The following is a 17126-nucleotide window of genomic DNA, read 5'->3' on the forward strand; positions in this document are numbered from 1 at the left end:
CACACATGTCAGAGGACTGGCTGCGTGGAGGAGTGTGCTGTGGTTACGAGGGATTTCACAGGCAGCCTCCTGAACGAGTTCAAATACAACCTCCTTTTGCAAGGAACTTCACTTCTTGAAGCTTCAGTCTCCTCATCCATGGAATGAAAATAGCAATCGCCAACACCATCGGGTTGTTCTGAGGATGGAATGACAAACATCTATAAAGCACTCTGCCTAAAGCCTGATCAATAAATGCATGATGATGACAATGACGGTGATTCACGCTATAGTCAGGAAGCCAACGGTCCTCTGGGGAAAGGGATGGTGGTAAAGAGACACCACTACGAATCATTATATTATAATTCAAGACAGACAACAATCTCACTGCCAGGAATTAATCCTACTGATAACCCTTGCAAAAGTTCTCCAATATACACAGTTAAGAGTATTTGTAATAGATGCTATTTTTAATGGATTTTTTGAAAACACCACAAGTAGGAACAACTAACATAACCATCACGATTGGATCAGTTAATTAAATTATGGTGTGCCCATGTGATCTATTAGAATGTGGCTGTTAAAAATATGAAGCGAGCTCTTTAAAAACTAAGGAACAGTGCAGCCTTCTTCTCAGCTCCCTCAATTTTCTCTAAGGCTTTAGTTTCATCTTTAATTAAGGAGAAAAAAGGAATAGCATTCCTCGTTTATTCTTGAAAATCATTGAATAAAGACATGCATATTAAAAAATGAGGAAGAGGTATACGTGCTCAGTTGATTTTTAAACAGTATTAAATGGAAAGAGTAAAGCATAAAATACTATGTACAACATAAATCCTCATGTCAATGAAAAAAATACAAAAATAGGCACACAGAGTAGGTCACATCTAATCGGAAAAGTCAGGGACTATTTTGCAGGGGACTTGGGGGAATTGGAGATGGAAAACTTGAGAAGGGAATGAATTGGGGGCTAAGGAGAGAGCGGGCACATGGGCGTGGAGGTGGACAGGCACAAGGAGAGGTAAGGGTTTGCAGCTCCCAGAGGCAAGGAGTCAGAGAAGATGCGCCGGTGGCAGGATGTGAGATTGCAGACAAGAATCAGGCTGATTGTGTAGGATTTTAAGTGGCAGATCTAGGCATCTGAACTTTTGCCTAGTAGGTGTTGGGATGTTATAAAGATTTGGGAAGAAAGGAATGAGAGGATCAGAGATGCACATTAGGGATGGTCACGTGGAGGGGTACGGCGTGAGGTGTGTGGAGGGAGCAAAGCATGAAGTCGGGCATTTAGGAGGCTACCACAAGTTGCCCGGGCTTTCCCCTGCATTTTCCAACTGCATACAGCTTCAGCTTTACTCCCCGATAAAACGTTTTTGCTGCTTTCATAAGAAATCAGTCACGTGAACAGTGTTGCCAATTCCTTTCCAAAATTCTCGACAGATGCTCCACACATCCAAAAATTACTGATCTCCATTCAATAATCAAATTCTGGGCAGATATCATTTTTCAAAGAAATGTGATTTTGCCTGTTTAATGAAAGGAAGTGAGATCATTAAAAGAGCTCCCTAAGTAATGCATTTTAAATGAAAGCCTTTTTTTAAGTCTTTGGGAAAAAATATCAAAAGTTAAACTGAAACATCCAGGAAAAGCACAAATTAATATGTTAATTCTGTCAACATCCAAGGTTCCGAGTCCAAGCCTAGAAGTAACAGACCATATGGTGATTTACTAAAATTTAGCTAAAATTTTAACTACGCTTATTGAAATCACAAAATAAATGTCTCAAGTGAAGTTTTCATCACTCTTTCAATGTGAAATATGCAAGTATTATAACTTCTCTGTTTTGTTTTAAAGATGAGTTTATGATACCAGGAGCCATCAGTGATTTTCATTAAATGTGTCAAATGAGGATGAGCTAGGGAAATAGGTGATGAATTAATATGCAGTATTTTGCCTTTACAGTGAAAAATTTAATGTCTCTCTGTGGGCATTATGTATTTCCCTGTCTGACAGATTTTCTTCCCATAAAAAAGACAATGAACCTTTGAATTATAGGTAAATGAAATTACATGGTTACAACTTGATGAAACTCTTGGAAATATTATGGAGCATCAACTGCTAAGATTTGCGTTTTCTATTTATCTGTTACCACTAGGGAAATTGCCATCAGTGCTTTGAGGACTAAAAAAAAAAAAAAAAAAAGGGAAATGTCTGCATATGAATGCTGAAGTAAATCCATAAAAAGGGAATTTGCTATGAGATGCAAAATTATACATATCCCAGTCTTCCTGATGTTAAAGAGTTTTAAATCTTTAAACTTTAGCTTTGTGTCCAACATTGACTAGGTGAATGCAAATCAAAACCACAACGAGATATGAATGGCTAGTATCAAAAAGACAAGAAGTAACAAGTGTAGGAGAGGATGTGGAGAAAAAGTAACCCTCGTGCACTGTTGGTGGGAATGTGAACTGATACAGCCACTATGGAAAACAATACAGAGGTTCCTCAAAAAATCAAAAATAGGAATATCACAAGATCCAAGAATGCCACTACTGAGTATTTACCCGAAGGAAACAAAAACATTAATTTGGAAAGATATCTGTACCCCTATGTTTATTGCAGCATTATTTACAATAGCCAAGATATGGAAGCAACCTACACGTACACACACACACACACACACACACACACAATGGAATATCACTCAACCATAAAAATGGATGAGACCTTGCCATTTGTGACAACATGGATGGACCTGGAGGGTATTATGCTAAGTGAAATAAGTCAGACAAAGACAAATGCCTTATGATTTCACTTACATGTGGAACCTAAAAAAATGAAACAAACAAAACAAAAGGTAGAAACAGACCCATAAACACGGAGAACTGTGTTTAATACAACATTGTGTATCAACTATACTTCAATTAAAAAAGAGAGAGATTGGTGCATGTGAGTACATAAAATAAAGTTTTCATGTGTCAATTATATCTCAATAAAACTGGGGAATATTTTTCTCATGCAAAAACAGAACCATTCTAAGCAAAGTGAAAACACAAACAAAAAATTAGGAGAAAGCATTTGCAATAATACCCCATTACTATTTAATTTAACATTTATAATTTTCAAACATTGAGGAAATATTAATAACATTTATTTAAAGTGTCAACGTTAATTTGGGAAAAAATTAGAGAGTATTTCTTTTCTACTTCTAAAATTAGATTATTTACCAAATAAACTTCTTATAGAAGAAAAAATTGAGGAAATGAAAAAAATATTTTATAGAGAAAGCAAGAGATATTTTACAAGAAGATTTCAAAATGATTTTTAGCCATATAAAAAGATGTTCAATTTCACTTTTAATAAGAGAAATGCAAATTTCTTAACCATAAGAGTGGCAAAAATTTAAGTGTGACAGTATAGTTTACTGGTAAGGGCCATGGGAAAAGAGTCCCTCTTATATACTGACGGTGGAAATGCAGTTTTCACCCCATCAGAGGAGACTATGCACACGTATTATAAAACTCTATATGCTTTTGTTATTCGATCCAGCAATCACGTATCTGAAAATACACCTGAACAAACATCTCCAACAATACAAAAGCATATATGCACAAGGTCATTCACTACAGCATTACGTGTAATCGCAAAATACTGACAGTTATCTTAAGTGCCCATACAGGTGATTAGTTGAATAAACTATGGCACATACACAAATGGGGAACACAATATCCATAATGAAGATGAAGGAAGGTCTCCATGAATTGCACGGAGAATAATTATCAAGATACATTTCAGTAAACAGAGCAAAGTAAAATAGATTATAAATGCTACTTTTGTGTAAGAAACAAAGGACAATAAGAATATATACATCAATCTCTATATATAGAGGAAGAATAAATCAGAAACCAATCAAACTGGTTACCTATCAAGGGCTGGGGAGGGGCTACAGATAAGAAGAGATAAGGGATGGAGAGACCCTTCAAAACGATTTCTTTTCTGGTACACTTTTGACTTTTAGAATCTTGTTAATATTCTACATATGCAAAAAATAAATAAAATTAAATCAACAAGAATGGAAATCAAAAACTAAAACTAAAACACAAACAGAAATAAATGAACCCCACTGCATTTTAAATGAATAACAACACTGAAGAGAACAAAGAAAACAAATTCAGGTAAATTTTCAACACAGTACTTTGACATACATCTTCAACTCAGTGAAAAGAAAAGAAAAGAAAAGAAAAGAAAAGAAAAGAAAAGAAAAGAAAAGAAAAGAAAAGAAAAGAAAAGAACTGCTATTAAATGTTGAACTCTTTTTAGGTTTGTTTTTTATAGAGGTATGTTCTGAAACTAACTGTGTGGATTGTAGAACTGAGCAAATTAGTGAATGTGTTAATGATGGGATCAGGGTTCTCACTGTGAAAGAAGGAAGATTAAAATATATGAAAGATGAAAGTGTTCTGAGGACCCTGTTTTGTTTCAAAAATCAGTTTACTGTACTAGAAGACATCAGTAAGAGACCTCTGGAACGGACTCGGTTTTGAATGGACTTGAAAGCAATCATGCCCTAGTACTAATGAGCCACCCGGAAGCCAGAGTTTGTTTGTTAAATACTGTTCCCCAAATCAGGGCTCTTTGAAGAAATATCTGACTCCAGAGCTGAAACATCTGGTGCAAGAACGTAGAAAAATATATGCTCTGATTTCAAAAAAAATCATACAACTTAATCGACTTTTTATCACAAACTTATTTGGGGGAGTAATAGTTAATTAGGTGGGATTATATACCTCTCTCTAGGGTACCAATAGCATTAACGACTTATGCTGCAGTGAATATTATCCACACATATGTTTCTTACAAGTGTACTTACCATCTAACACCACACAGGGTTATTATAATGCCACTGAATGTATTCCTTAAGCTGTATCATTTAACCCCATAACTTATATGTATCCCCATAACCTATATGTATACCTTTTAATAAGGTATATTTTATATTTTTTCCAATTTCTGGGATCAGCCTATAGTAAAAAACTTTATTATAAAGTATTTGATTGAATAATTAATTATTACAGAAGAGAAGATAAATGCTTTAACCATTGTAATTTATATTTTTTCCCCTAAAAGTTAAGACATTCATATGATTCAAAATAATTCTGTAAAAAAAATATCGGTATAAAAATCTCACTACCACCTTTGTTTCTATTGGTTATTTGTCTGTCAACTGTGGGTGACCACTTTCTATATTCTTGAGGGCTATCTTTACAGAATTTCCTGGTGAAGAAATAAGCCAATATGTACATGATTTTTCCCGCTTTCTTCTTAATGGCAGAATACCATATACATATTTTTTGTACCTTGCTTTCTTTTCGCTTAGCAAGATATCATGAAGCTTTTTCATGATCACCAAACACATGTCCACTTCATTAAGAGAAAATACGTGCTCTAAGAATGACAGAAACATAACAAAAGAACACAAGAATCACCTTCAACTGGTTCCAATGGTTCAGTCAGGGACAAATGTAGCATCAAAATGATCATGATCACTAAGATATTTTAACCTACTGAATAAATAAGAATCCACGGGTCCACATTGAAAACAAATGGGTAAATTAACAAACAAATAAAAGTGATGGCCCATCCTTCTGCTCAAGTACCAACTAATAAATATAGAGGGGGTGGGCTTTAGAAAATCACTGTTTGCAACCAAGTGAAGGTTGGTTCAGACCAGAATCATCAAAGATAAGGGTCTCGAAGTGTCCACTTGAAGAATGTTTCCTAGGTGCAAGGGGAAGAGTACTGAATATGTAGTGGAGTAATGGACAACACTCTGACGGGTGCCACGATAAACATTATCCATGAAGTGCAGGTGCACATCACGTGCCCCCGATGTGATATGCTGGAAAGAACACATTACTTACATAGTAGTCTCACTAGAAATGCATAACATGAATCTTTCTGATGAGGGACCATCTTCAAACTCCAAGGGCAGAACACAATAGAAAATAACTGACCTGTGTTCATCAAAAAATGTCAGTCTCAGGGCGCCTGGGTGGCACAGCGGTCAAGCGTCTGCCTTCGGCTCAGGGCGTGATCCCAGCGTTAAGGGATTGAGCCCCATATCAGGCTCCTCCGCTATGAGCCTGCTTCTTCCTCTCCCACTCCCTCTGCCTGTGTTCCCTCTCTTACTGGCTATCTCTATCTCTGTCAAATAAATAAATAAAATCTTAAAAAAAAAAAGGAAAAACAATGTCAATCTCAGGAAAGCCAAAGAAAGACTGAGGAACTGTTCCAGACTGAAGGAGACTAAGCAGGCAGCACAAATGTAACAATCCAGACTAGAATCTGTAATGGAGGAAAAAATGTTATAAAGGAGATTATTGGGACAATATTGGGCAAACTGGGCAAATCTGAAAGATGGAGTGTAGATTAGATATAAAGATTGTGCATGAAATTTCCTGAAGTTGATAAATGATATACTGTGATTATAAAAGAGAATGTCCTTGTTCTTAGAAAGTAAACATTGAGATATTAAGGGATGTGACATATACAATCTACCTTAAGTAAAAAATCTAAATAATAAAAATATCACATCATTTTCTCTAATGAAAAAAAGAAATAACACATGCATGTGGGCAATAAAGCAAATGGGGAAGTGCTAAAGAAAACTGAATCTTGGTAAAGGGCATATACTTCTTTGTACTATTCTTGTAACTTTCTAGAGATTTAAAATGATTTCGTATAAAAGAAAAAAAGATTATATATTTCACTGGGAGAAATAAATAGTAAGACAAGCCAGGGAAGCTTTGAAAGAATAGAGTAACAAGGAGAGTTATGCTGTACCAGCATTGAATCTCATTCCAAAGATCTAAAATATTAGTCCTGTAAAATATTAGTCTTGACTACTCCAAGGATGGATGAATAGATCAAAGAAAGAAACCTAAAGGCCCCCAAAAGACACTATAAATACATATGTTGAGGTTGGAATTGCTATCTCTTGGCAAAGGCTTCATACTTCCGATAAGTAATGCCGGAACAATTTCCTCAACAATTTTATAAAATCGTTCCGGCATTTAGAAAAACAATTTGAGAAAAAAATCAAAGTAGACCTTTATCTCATAAAATAACCAAAACATATGTCAGGTACAAATAAGTAAGCAGAAACAAATGAAAACACATGCATACTGCAATGGAGGAAGAATACTAAAGAAGAACTATGTAACTTAAGAATGAGCAATATCTCCTAAAGAATCAAGATAGATGGTAAAACTATGGAGGAAAACATTCATCTGACATAGAAATACAAGACTGCTGTTTGTAAAAGAAATACCATAAATAAAAATAAGGGCAAATAAAGAACTGAAAAAACCTAAGAGTTATGGCTGATAAAAGTTTAACCAATAATGATATAATTTCTCATCATTAAATTGGAAAAAAATTTAAAAAATTAAAGATTTTATGTATCTGACACAGAGAGAGAGAGAGACCACAATCAGAGGGAGCAGCAGGAGAGGGAGAAGCAGACTCCCCACTGAGCAAGGAGCCCAATGTGGGGCTCAATCCCAGGACCCCAGGCTCACGACCAGAGCCGAGGCAGATGCTTAATTGACTGAGCCACCCAGGGGCCTTCAATTAGCAAAAATTTAAAAGACAAACAGATAGTGTCCCACTTTTAAACACACAAAGAGTAAGTTGACATAAAGTCTCTTGAATTAAATTTGATATGTTAATAGCCTTAAAATTTTCTAATCTCCCTTTGATTTTAAATTAAACATGAAGGAAGACAGCAACATGTGAGAAACACAGAAATGTCCAGCTATTAGGCAATGGAAAAGCATTGCATGGCCATCTATACGAGGAATTAAGCCATTAAAGAGAAGCCATTAAAAAGAAACTTGCATGTATACTGAATGATATGGAAAATGATCATGATCACTCCAGCCCGCCCGACCCCCGGCTCTTGCCCGTGTCAGCATCATGGTGGCCTTGCTCCTGCTGCAGCAAGGACAGTCCCGGGTGCTGAAGAATCAGGAAAGAACGAAAAGGGACTGCAACCAAATCCCAAGAAGGAAAGTCCACCAAAAAATGTAGTGAAATCAAAGGACAGGGGCAAGCTACTAGCCACCCCAATAGCAGCTGAATTGTCTCAAAATTTGTCTTCAGCCAGTTCTTAGCCATCAGTTGTGAGTCATGGCAGGATGGGAGCAAGCCCTCGCCCCAGTCCCGATGATAGCATGCTATTCACAGATGAAGGGGTCCAAAGTTCTCATCAAGAAAGACTATGGACTCTGAGAAACAAACTGAGGGCTTCAGAGGGGGGGGGGTGGGGGATTGGGATAGACCGGTGATGGGTAGTAAGGAGGGCATGTATTGCATGGTGCACTGGGTGTTATACACAAATAATGAATCATGGAACTCTATATCAAAAACCAGGGATGTACTGTATGGTGACTAACATAATAAAAAATTATTATAAAAAAAAAAAAGAAAGAATTTGGTAGAGTTTCCTCAAAAAGTTCTTTCTCCGTTCAGAAAACAGGTTTCTGATTCAAAAGCTCTTCAGGAAAGCAGGGCAGGGACAGATGATTCATTGTCCTCCTCACCCAGCTCCTCCCATGAGAGTCTGACAAGGAGGTGACAGCTCCAAGGTTGACCTCAGATGATGAGTAGGGGCAAAGGAGGGCTTCCAACACCGTAGGCCTCCCATTCCCTTGAAGATAGAGCCCCCCAAATTACAACATCAGCAAAAGAGAAGACCCGGTCCCAGCCAGTCCCAGGGATAGCCAGACCTCACCCCTCCAGAGAGGCCCTGTCAAGCAAAGAAGAAAGGGCCACCGTGAAGCCATTAGAGGACAGAAACGTCACTAAACCAAAAACCACAACACCCAAGTCACAAGCCGATAAAGAGTTCATGAAGCAAAATGTAAAGGAAAAACAAATGGACAAAATATTTAGATCAAGTAAAAAAGATAAAGAAGGTCAAAAGCCACTTGAAGTTAAAAAAAATCTTACCATACAAAGTCAGGGCTGTCTACACAGCCGGATGGCAGCCAGGCACCCGTGCAATTGTGAAAAAGAGCCAGAACAGCAGGGCAGCTGCAAACAAGTCCTGAGACCAGAGAAAGACATCGGAAAAACAAGTACTGGAACGGATTGGGGGTGGCGTTTCCCCCGTCTGACAGGGAAAGTTCCGGGAAGCAGGTAACGGGAGGAACCCGAAGGCTAAAGAGGAGATTTTGGAAGATCAGGTACCAGTACAACATCGGAAGCCAGGTCCTGTTCCTAACAAAGGCATTTTTGAGGAAAAGACCACAGGCCTAGAGCTTGAGGGACGGGACAAGATGGCTGACGACTTGGCACCTTGCCTGGAGGAGCAGACGACACACAGGAGCCCGCTCAAGCCACCGGCCCCACCGAGCCTTTCGACAACACCAGGTACAGGAACCTCCAGCAACGTGACTACACCCCTACACCTTCGGAGACCTCAACCTGCACCTGTCCAAGTTCAGGATGCCTCAGCCCTCTTCAGGACGGGAGTCACCTGGCCACTGAGCGCTCCCTTGAGACAGTAAACCTTCCAGTGTCTGGGCAGCGAAATAATATCCACTCCAGTCGTGAGGGGAAATAAAGACAGAAAAAGAAAATGCTCGTGATGTATTGTCAACTGTAAGTTTGAAACTCTTTCTCGAGAGATAACAGATAAATTTGTAATATGTTATTTGATTTAAAAATGATTATCTGCAGGGGCGCCTGGGTGGCACAGCGGCTAAGCGTCTGCCTTCGGCTCAGGGCGTGATCCCGGTGTTATGGGATCAAGCCCCACATCAGGCTCCTCCGGTATGAGCCTGCTTCTTCCTCTCCCACTCCCCCTGCTTGTGTTCCCTCTCTCGCTGGCTGTCTCTATCTCTGTCAAATAAATAAATAAAATCTTTAAAAAATAAAAATAAAAAAAAATAAAAATAAAAATGATTATCTGCAAAGAGTCTATAACACCTGGAGAACCATGGTAAAAGAAGCAAATAGAAATCAGACACAAATGTATAAATAAAAGTATGAACTAGATATGGTTTATATAACATATACAGTTAACAGTGACATCTCTCTCCTCCCTCAAGTTCCTAATGTGGTATTCAGTAAACACTAAATAAGGAAGATCCACCTCCTTGTATGGTTAAATATATTTGAGGGAGATATGTTTTTGAATCTACAATTAGAATGGAACCTATCCAGGGGTAGAGCTAGAGTTTACTATAAATGGGGGCAATATTTTGAAAGTTATTAATACGCTTTTGTCTTCTGCCTTCCTATGTACGTGACCTTTGTACCAGTCAGTCCAAAGCAACTGCCTGGTGAGAAATCCATATTTATAGGGAAAAAAAAGAATACAGAGAAGGATCTAAGTGTTATTCAGATTTTACATTTAAAAATAGAATTATGGAGATGCGTTCTCATTTAGTGTATCAAACACCGCATCTAGAGAACAGCCTATGCATGCCCCTCATGGTATGGACCAGGGTAGGCACTGTTTCTTGGAAGGTCCATAGTGAGTATTTTGGTTTATGGCACACAGTCTCTTGCTGTAGCTATTTGATTCCGCACCTTGAGGTATGGAGGTATTTTAGGTAAGTTGAGATCTGTGCAGGGTGGTAGGGACTGGGGGTCTGGCACTCCCACCCAATATGATACACTTGAAAGAGGTCCCTTGTAATCTTCCTCTGAAATTCTGAAATGTCATTACATCAAATTAAACATGTGGCTCACTGTGCTCAGATGGAAGGTTTAGTACCAGCTCAAAGCACCTTCAGTTCTCCGGTGGCATGAACTCTAAGTTGCAAGTCAGTGATAGGGCAAAATGCTGCTCTTTAAGCCAAGAATGAGTTGCTAGGAGGCAGCATGGAGACCGGGGGGTCTTTAGCAAATAAGAGCCAACATGGGGTCCATCCAGCCATAAAGCCTCACAAAATCTTTACCAAGGCAAAGGAAAGCAGGACACAAATAACACTAACCAAAGACTCTAACACCTAGCCCAGGTAAGTGACTCTAACACTAAGCCCATCACAGCAAACTAGTAAATGAGGAACTCTGCCTTGAATACCAAGGGGACAGAGAACCTTTACTTGACCTAAGCTGCATTCAGTTAACCTAAGGCATTGCTACTCAAAGTGTGGTCCACGGACCTGTAGCATCACTGGGAGCTTATGAAAAATTTAACATCTCAGGCATGTCCCACACCTACTGATCTATTTAATGCATTTTCACAGAATCCCAGGTGATTTGCAAGCATCTTAAAATTTGAGTACTGAAAGAGGCCACACCCTCAACTCCTACCTCCCAGCAGTCTCTGAGAAAGAGAAATGTGGCACAAGGTGATGTGCCACTATAAGCCAGGGGGATCAGAGACATTACTGGTTAGCTGGGGAAGTCATTAACGAAATGTCTAATCTAATTTAAAGCCTAGGCCATAACTGAAAGAATCTGTTCATGCCCATACAGCTGTGTGTTCTTCCAGGGTTGGCATGTCAGCAAGAAAGGCACAGAGTGTGGTGGGGCACACACAACTCAGGTCATCAGCAGGATCGGGGAGAAGAGCAAGACCTTGCACAATACTGGTCTCGTGCTCCCATCGCTGAATCCCCTGGAAAACCCAGAGTGAGGGCTGGACGAGCTTTGCGTCTCAGGGCCACAAGGGCATGGCACTGGGGGAAACTATTAATTCTCCCTTCTGCATCCTGAAGGACATTTACAGAGAGCATGGCAATTGAATGGACACTCACTTGAACAAGATCGAGGTTCAAATTCTTGCTCCACTGTTGATGAGCCACGTGACCGAAGCCTAAGTCACTGAAGCTGTCTCAGCCACGGTTTCCTGATCTCTGTGTGCAGAACACAAGTCCACACTCCATAGGCCACAACTCTGAAATCAAAAGCTCTAAAAAGAAAAGGTTTTCAGAACGTCTTTGGTGGCAAACCTGACCTGACATGAAGTTGTCTCACTGTAAAATGTGACCTGAACCAACATTGGCACCAAGGACAGTCTTGATTCCATTTAGGATACGTTTCCCGTGTTTTGTTGACATCAAAAAAGTACACGTTTGGTGACAAGGTGATTCCCAAGATCCCACTAGGATATGCATATTGTCTTACCTTTCTAAACGACAGCAACAAATTCTACGTTTTGAAACACATGAAGGTTTTGGATAAGAGATCGAAGCTTGCCAGCCATTATAGGCAGTTAATACGTGAAGTATCTAGTCCAATGTCTGAAATACAATAAATGCCCCAAATAAATTAACTTCCTTCTCGCTCCTTCTTCATCCTTAAATCTCTTACTTTAAAAAGAAAGAAAGAAAGCCACCATCATGAAGATGAGCAAAGATGGATATTTTTAATCATTACACTTTTAACGTATTTCTCTTAAGATATGCAGGGTGATCATGATTCTGTTTGGTAAAGAAATGAAACACAGCAATATGAAACTATGTGAATGAGCTATAAACATAAAACCGGCTATAACAATTTATATCACAATAGCATTTTCTGGAAAGGGCAGTAATGAGTAATAGCTAAGAACCTGAGATTTGGTATCAGGCAACTCTGGGTTCAAGTCCAGGCTTTGTTTTGGACCATTTGCATGAGAGCTACAAGCTACTTAGAGAATTATCTTAACTTCACAGAGCCTCAGTTTTCTAAACTATAAAATAGGTATTAAATTTGTACCTCCATCCCACGTTTGTGCTAAAGTTTAAATGAGATGATGTATGTACAGCACTTGGCACACTGCTTGTCAAACCCCTACATGGTAACAGTAATAAGTTAACAATTGAAGCAATTATTATTATAGATTAGAGCTACAGTTGACTAGATGCCAAATCACCTAGATTCATTAGACAGCAACAGTCTGAAAAATTCTTTCAGTTCCACATTTGATTATACACTGAGCAAAAATATAATTTATACATTAATTGGGTTTTACCACTAACAAACAGGTTGTAAGAGCTGCCTAACATGTTTTGACATGCTAACAGCTACAGGGTATATTCTCACACTAAATTATAATTCTGTAAATATTTAGTTTTCAAAAGCCACAAAATAATTACTATATTAGATTTCCAACCGTTAAATCTTAACCTGAAGATTAATATAGTATGTAATAAACAGAGAATCTAATTGCTACTTGATGCAGAATTTCTACAACCCCCCCAAAGTTATGGTAAGTACCAGTAATTCATTCCATCTAAACTTGGGAAAAATTAAGAAACCATTGGTGCACATTTGATTTTACACATTAGCACATTCTAATTAAATCTCTCAGAGTCTATAATAATATATGTGGGTCTAATTAACTAACTCATCAAGCTTCTAAGTGGACCAAAGAGTAATATTTGAACTTCAGCAAAGCAAAATCATTAAAGAGGAAAATTTGCCAAAGTTTGAATCTACAAGGAAAACTGGCCTTTTAGTCTATGCTGATTCTTGGCTTTCTGCAAATACGCACTCCTAGTTGGAGAAGTGTGAGGATGTTCATTTCAAAGGTAGCAGATTAACAATTTAGACAGTTGTTAGCCTATGAATAGACTGTGATTCCAAAGTTCAAAGAGGTGTCAGAGCCATAACTCAGAGGATAGACTGAGCCAGTTCAGTTCAAGAGAGCTATAAAAGCCTGCCAAGGAGAAGCTGGCAATTCTTAAAGATCCACGTCAAAGCCAAGAGTCTGAAGAAGCAAGTGGGTTATTGGCAGCATCCGGGTCAACCATAACCTGCTTGTTCCTTTATTCAAGTAGTTACTGTGTCTCTCATGTGTGCTGAACACTTTACTAGCAATCACTACCTAGGACGTCTGGGAGCAGGGACTATGAGACCAAGACGTAGGAGCCAAAGAACACAAGGATGAACCTCTCCGAAGATCTGAGCTAGGAGGCCAAGGACTAAATTCAGTCATGAGAAGTGCAGTCCCGCGGCAGGGAAGCAGCTGGAGGCATCTGGCTAAGGTCCTGCATGTGTGCGGGTGTGTCGGACAGCAGAGATCAAGCGAAGTCAGCATCCCCAGCCATGGAGACTGGAGGCTTGAGAGGCAGGGCAATTTGGGAAGGCATTACATTTTGTGAACTTTATTGGTTTGGAACCCACAAGGTCATTTTACCTGTGAAAAAGTCCACAAACATAGATATCCCACAATAAACTCATGTAGTAATCTAGTGATGGTGCTAACAAGCCTTCCCTATGTTTATAAGGGTTTTATAGGGGGAAAGGTATATGTGGTATCGGGGGACACATCTTCCACTTCCTGGGGAACAGACCCGACAGTGGCATTGGGGACATCTCTTCCTTCTCTCCAGTCACTGATCAAGATCCAATATCCACAAGAGTTCCGATCTCACACTTGCCCTCCATTCCAACATTCTTATTAACCTCCAAAGATGGCCAAGGTTCAGTTTCCAAAATATTAAAGACATGATTCTCATATACTCATAGAATTAACATATACTAAAGACAACATTTAACTCATTGACGAGAGGACAAGCAAGCTGGTTGCTATGGGTTGTTTCCCCCAAATTGATATACTAAAGTCCAAACCCCGAGTACCTCAGGATCTGACCTTCGTGGGAAACAGGGTCGTTGCAGGTGTAATTGGTTAATGTGAGACCATGCTGGAGTAGGGGGAGCCCTTAATCCACTGTGACTACTGTCCTTAAAAGAAGACAATCTGAAGGCATAGGCAGAATGCCAAGAGACAACGGAGGCAAATATTGGATACAGCTCAAGCCAAGAAACACCAAGAGCTGCTGGGCACCCACCAGAAGCCAGCAGGAGGCAAGGAAGGCCTTCTCTATAGGTTTCAGAGGGAGCATGACTCTGCCAACGCCTTGATGTGAAACAGTGAGAACATCATTTTGGACTCCAGACCATGACACAATAAAGTTCTGTTGTGTTAAGCCATCCAAGTAGTGGTAATTTGTTACGGCAGCCCTAGGAAACGATCTACTGAGAAAATGGCTCAGAGAGCATTACAGAAATTGGGTATTTACCGTTTTGGAAAAAAAAAATCTTGGAATAGCAATGTTAAAGATACAAACCTAGAGGGCACCTGGGTGTCTCAATCAGTTAAGCGTCTGACTCTTGATTTCAGCTCAGGTCATGATCTCATCTCAGGGCCCTGGGATCAAGCCCAGCATAGGGCTCTGCACTCAGAGGGGAGTCTGCCTGAGATTCTCTATCTTCTCCCTCTGCCCCTCCCCCTGCTCATGGGTGCCTGCTCATGCTCTCTCTCGTAAATAAATTAACTTAAAAAAAAAAAAAAGGTTTATGCCCTAGAGACCAGTCAGATCATTACCTTGGGGGAGAGAAACGATCTCTCCCGAACAAACGTCTACAGGTTATCACATAACTTCATTAAGCCTGAGCTTTTAATCACATATGCATGGCAAGTTAAACAAAAGGACCATCCCTTTAGATCATTCAAAAGCCCATGGGTGGCCCATTAAATAATGTTCCAACATGACATATTAAAAGGGCTTATTCCCCACTCTCATCGCTTTTGCATGATCCCCAAGATTTGTACCAATTTTTTTTTTTTCTTGACAAGTCCCTTCCTCGAATGCCTGCCCACCTGAATGTGCAGTCCACTGGAGCGCTCCCCTAGCCACGCCCCACCTACTTGCTGACTGTTCGCACGCAAAGTCTGTCATCCTGTCCACCACCTCTAGAACTCGATTCTTGTCCCAGTTCTGACAATAATCAAGCTCTTCGCATTTTAATACCCCAATGCTTTAACGATTCTGTTTCACTACTCCGCCAGACTGGAGGCTTAGTGAGATGTAGCTCGCTTCCGGAGAAAACAAACAAGTTCCTCTGACAGACTTTTGAAGGAGGTTCAGACAACTCAAATATGAAAACTTCACTGCTTTGTTCTTTGATTCACTAGAAAGGGGGAAATGAAAGCTTTTCCCTCACCTCCTAGGAGGGTGTGAGGATTAAGCCAATCCTGCTTTCCAAGAAAGGAGACAGAGGTCCTACTAGATGCTACGAATTTGGACTCAAAGTTTAATAGGCCAGAATGGTCTTCGTGAAAGAAGAAGAAACTGGGGTGGGGTATCATCCACCTATGTACCACCCAGTGTGGCGAGAGAACTTACCGAGAACGGAGCCGGCGCTGCAGATCTGAAGCAGGGTCTGGAGGTCTCCTGCCAGGCCAGGTGTCAACACTTTAGTTAAAAGATGGGTGGGGGGAGGGCAGGGGATTCTGGGAAAGAGATGGGGGCAGGCAGTGGAAGGGGCACTTGAAGGGGGTGTGTTCTCAGAATAGAGGCTATTGATGAACCACTGTGAAACTATTTCAATAGATCTAAAAATGTATAGCCGTATCAGCATGCACCTGTAAAAAGTATCAACCCTGAAAGAGACAAAGGTTAAGCAGAAATAGGAAGAAAAAAAAAAAAAAAACTTGGTGTAACGAAGAAGAAAAAAGGACAGTCTTCCTGGATTCCCCCCAGGACAGCCAAGAATCCAAGAGAAAGTCTTAGAACCCACGACTCTTGCTGGGACGGTATCAGGAACCCCCCCACCCCCCCAATTCGACATATTTCTGGTGGTTGAACAGTGCAAGTTGGAGAACCCCTCCACTGGAAGAATACTAAATGACACCCTAGTACAGATTTCCATTTTAAAGCTTAAAATAAAATAGAATCCACTCATTTATCTTCCCCCTCCCCTCCACCAGGCAATGCAACTCAAATCGAAGGGTGAAAATCTAGGAATACGTGTTTATATTTTATCTCAGGGTGGCAGAAGTTAGGGAGAATGATTGCTCCTTTCTAGCGTCAAGTGAACAGAACCAAATTTTTCCTGGCTCTCAGCTATGGTAAATGATTAGATACATGGCCTAGCTCAGTAAAGTGGTGCAGTTTCATTTCCTGAAAGGAAGAGAGGTTTAAATCCACCAGACAACTCATTTGTAACAAGCTTGCAAGTGCCCGTGAGAATGCGGCAACTATCCACTCTGCTTGAACAAGTCAGTGAATGAAAGAAAGGCTTTTGACCTCCAATGAAAAAAAATTAAAGGGATTTGTCACTTTTATTTTGGTTCTGAATTCAAAACCAATGCCAAGATAGAAAATGCCATAATGCATAGGAATGCTGCCAGTGACCTTCTT

General features: G+C 39.8%; 1 protein-coding gene and 1 pseudogene across 2 annotated transcripts in view; one reads left to right on the forward strand and one right to left on the reverse strand.

The window, feature by feature from the left end:
• Positions 1-17126, reverse strand: part of SGCD (sarcoglycan delta) — a 941028-nt gene that overhangs the window by 641044 nt on the left and 282858 nt on the right. The gene's annotated exons all lie outside the window — the stretch shown is intronic.
• Positions 7899-9528, forward strand: LOC100480654 (annotated as a pseudogene).

Source organism: Ailuropoda melanoleuca, chromosome 3 (assembly GCF_002007445.2).
Source record: "Ailuropoda melanoleuca isolate Jingjing chromosome 3, ASM200744v2, whole genome shotgun sequence".
In the NCBI taxonomy this organism is placed as follows: domain Eukaryota; kingdom Metazoa; phylum Chordata; class Mammalia; order Carnivora; family Ursidae; genus Ailuropoda; species Ailuropoda melanoleuca.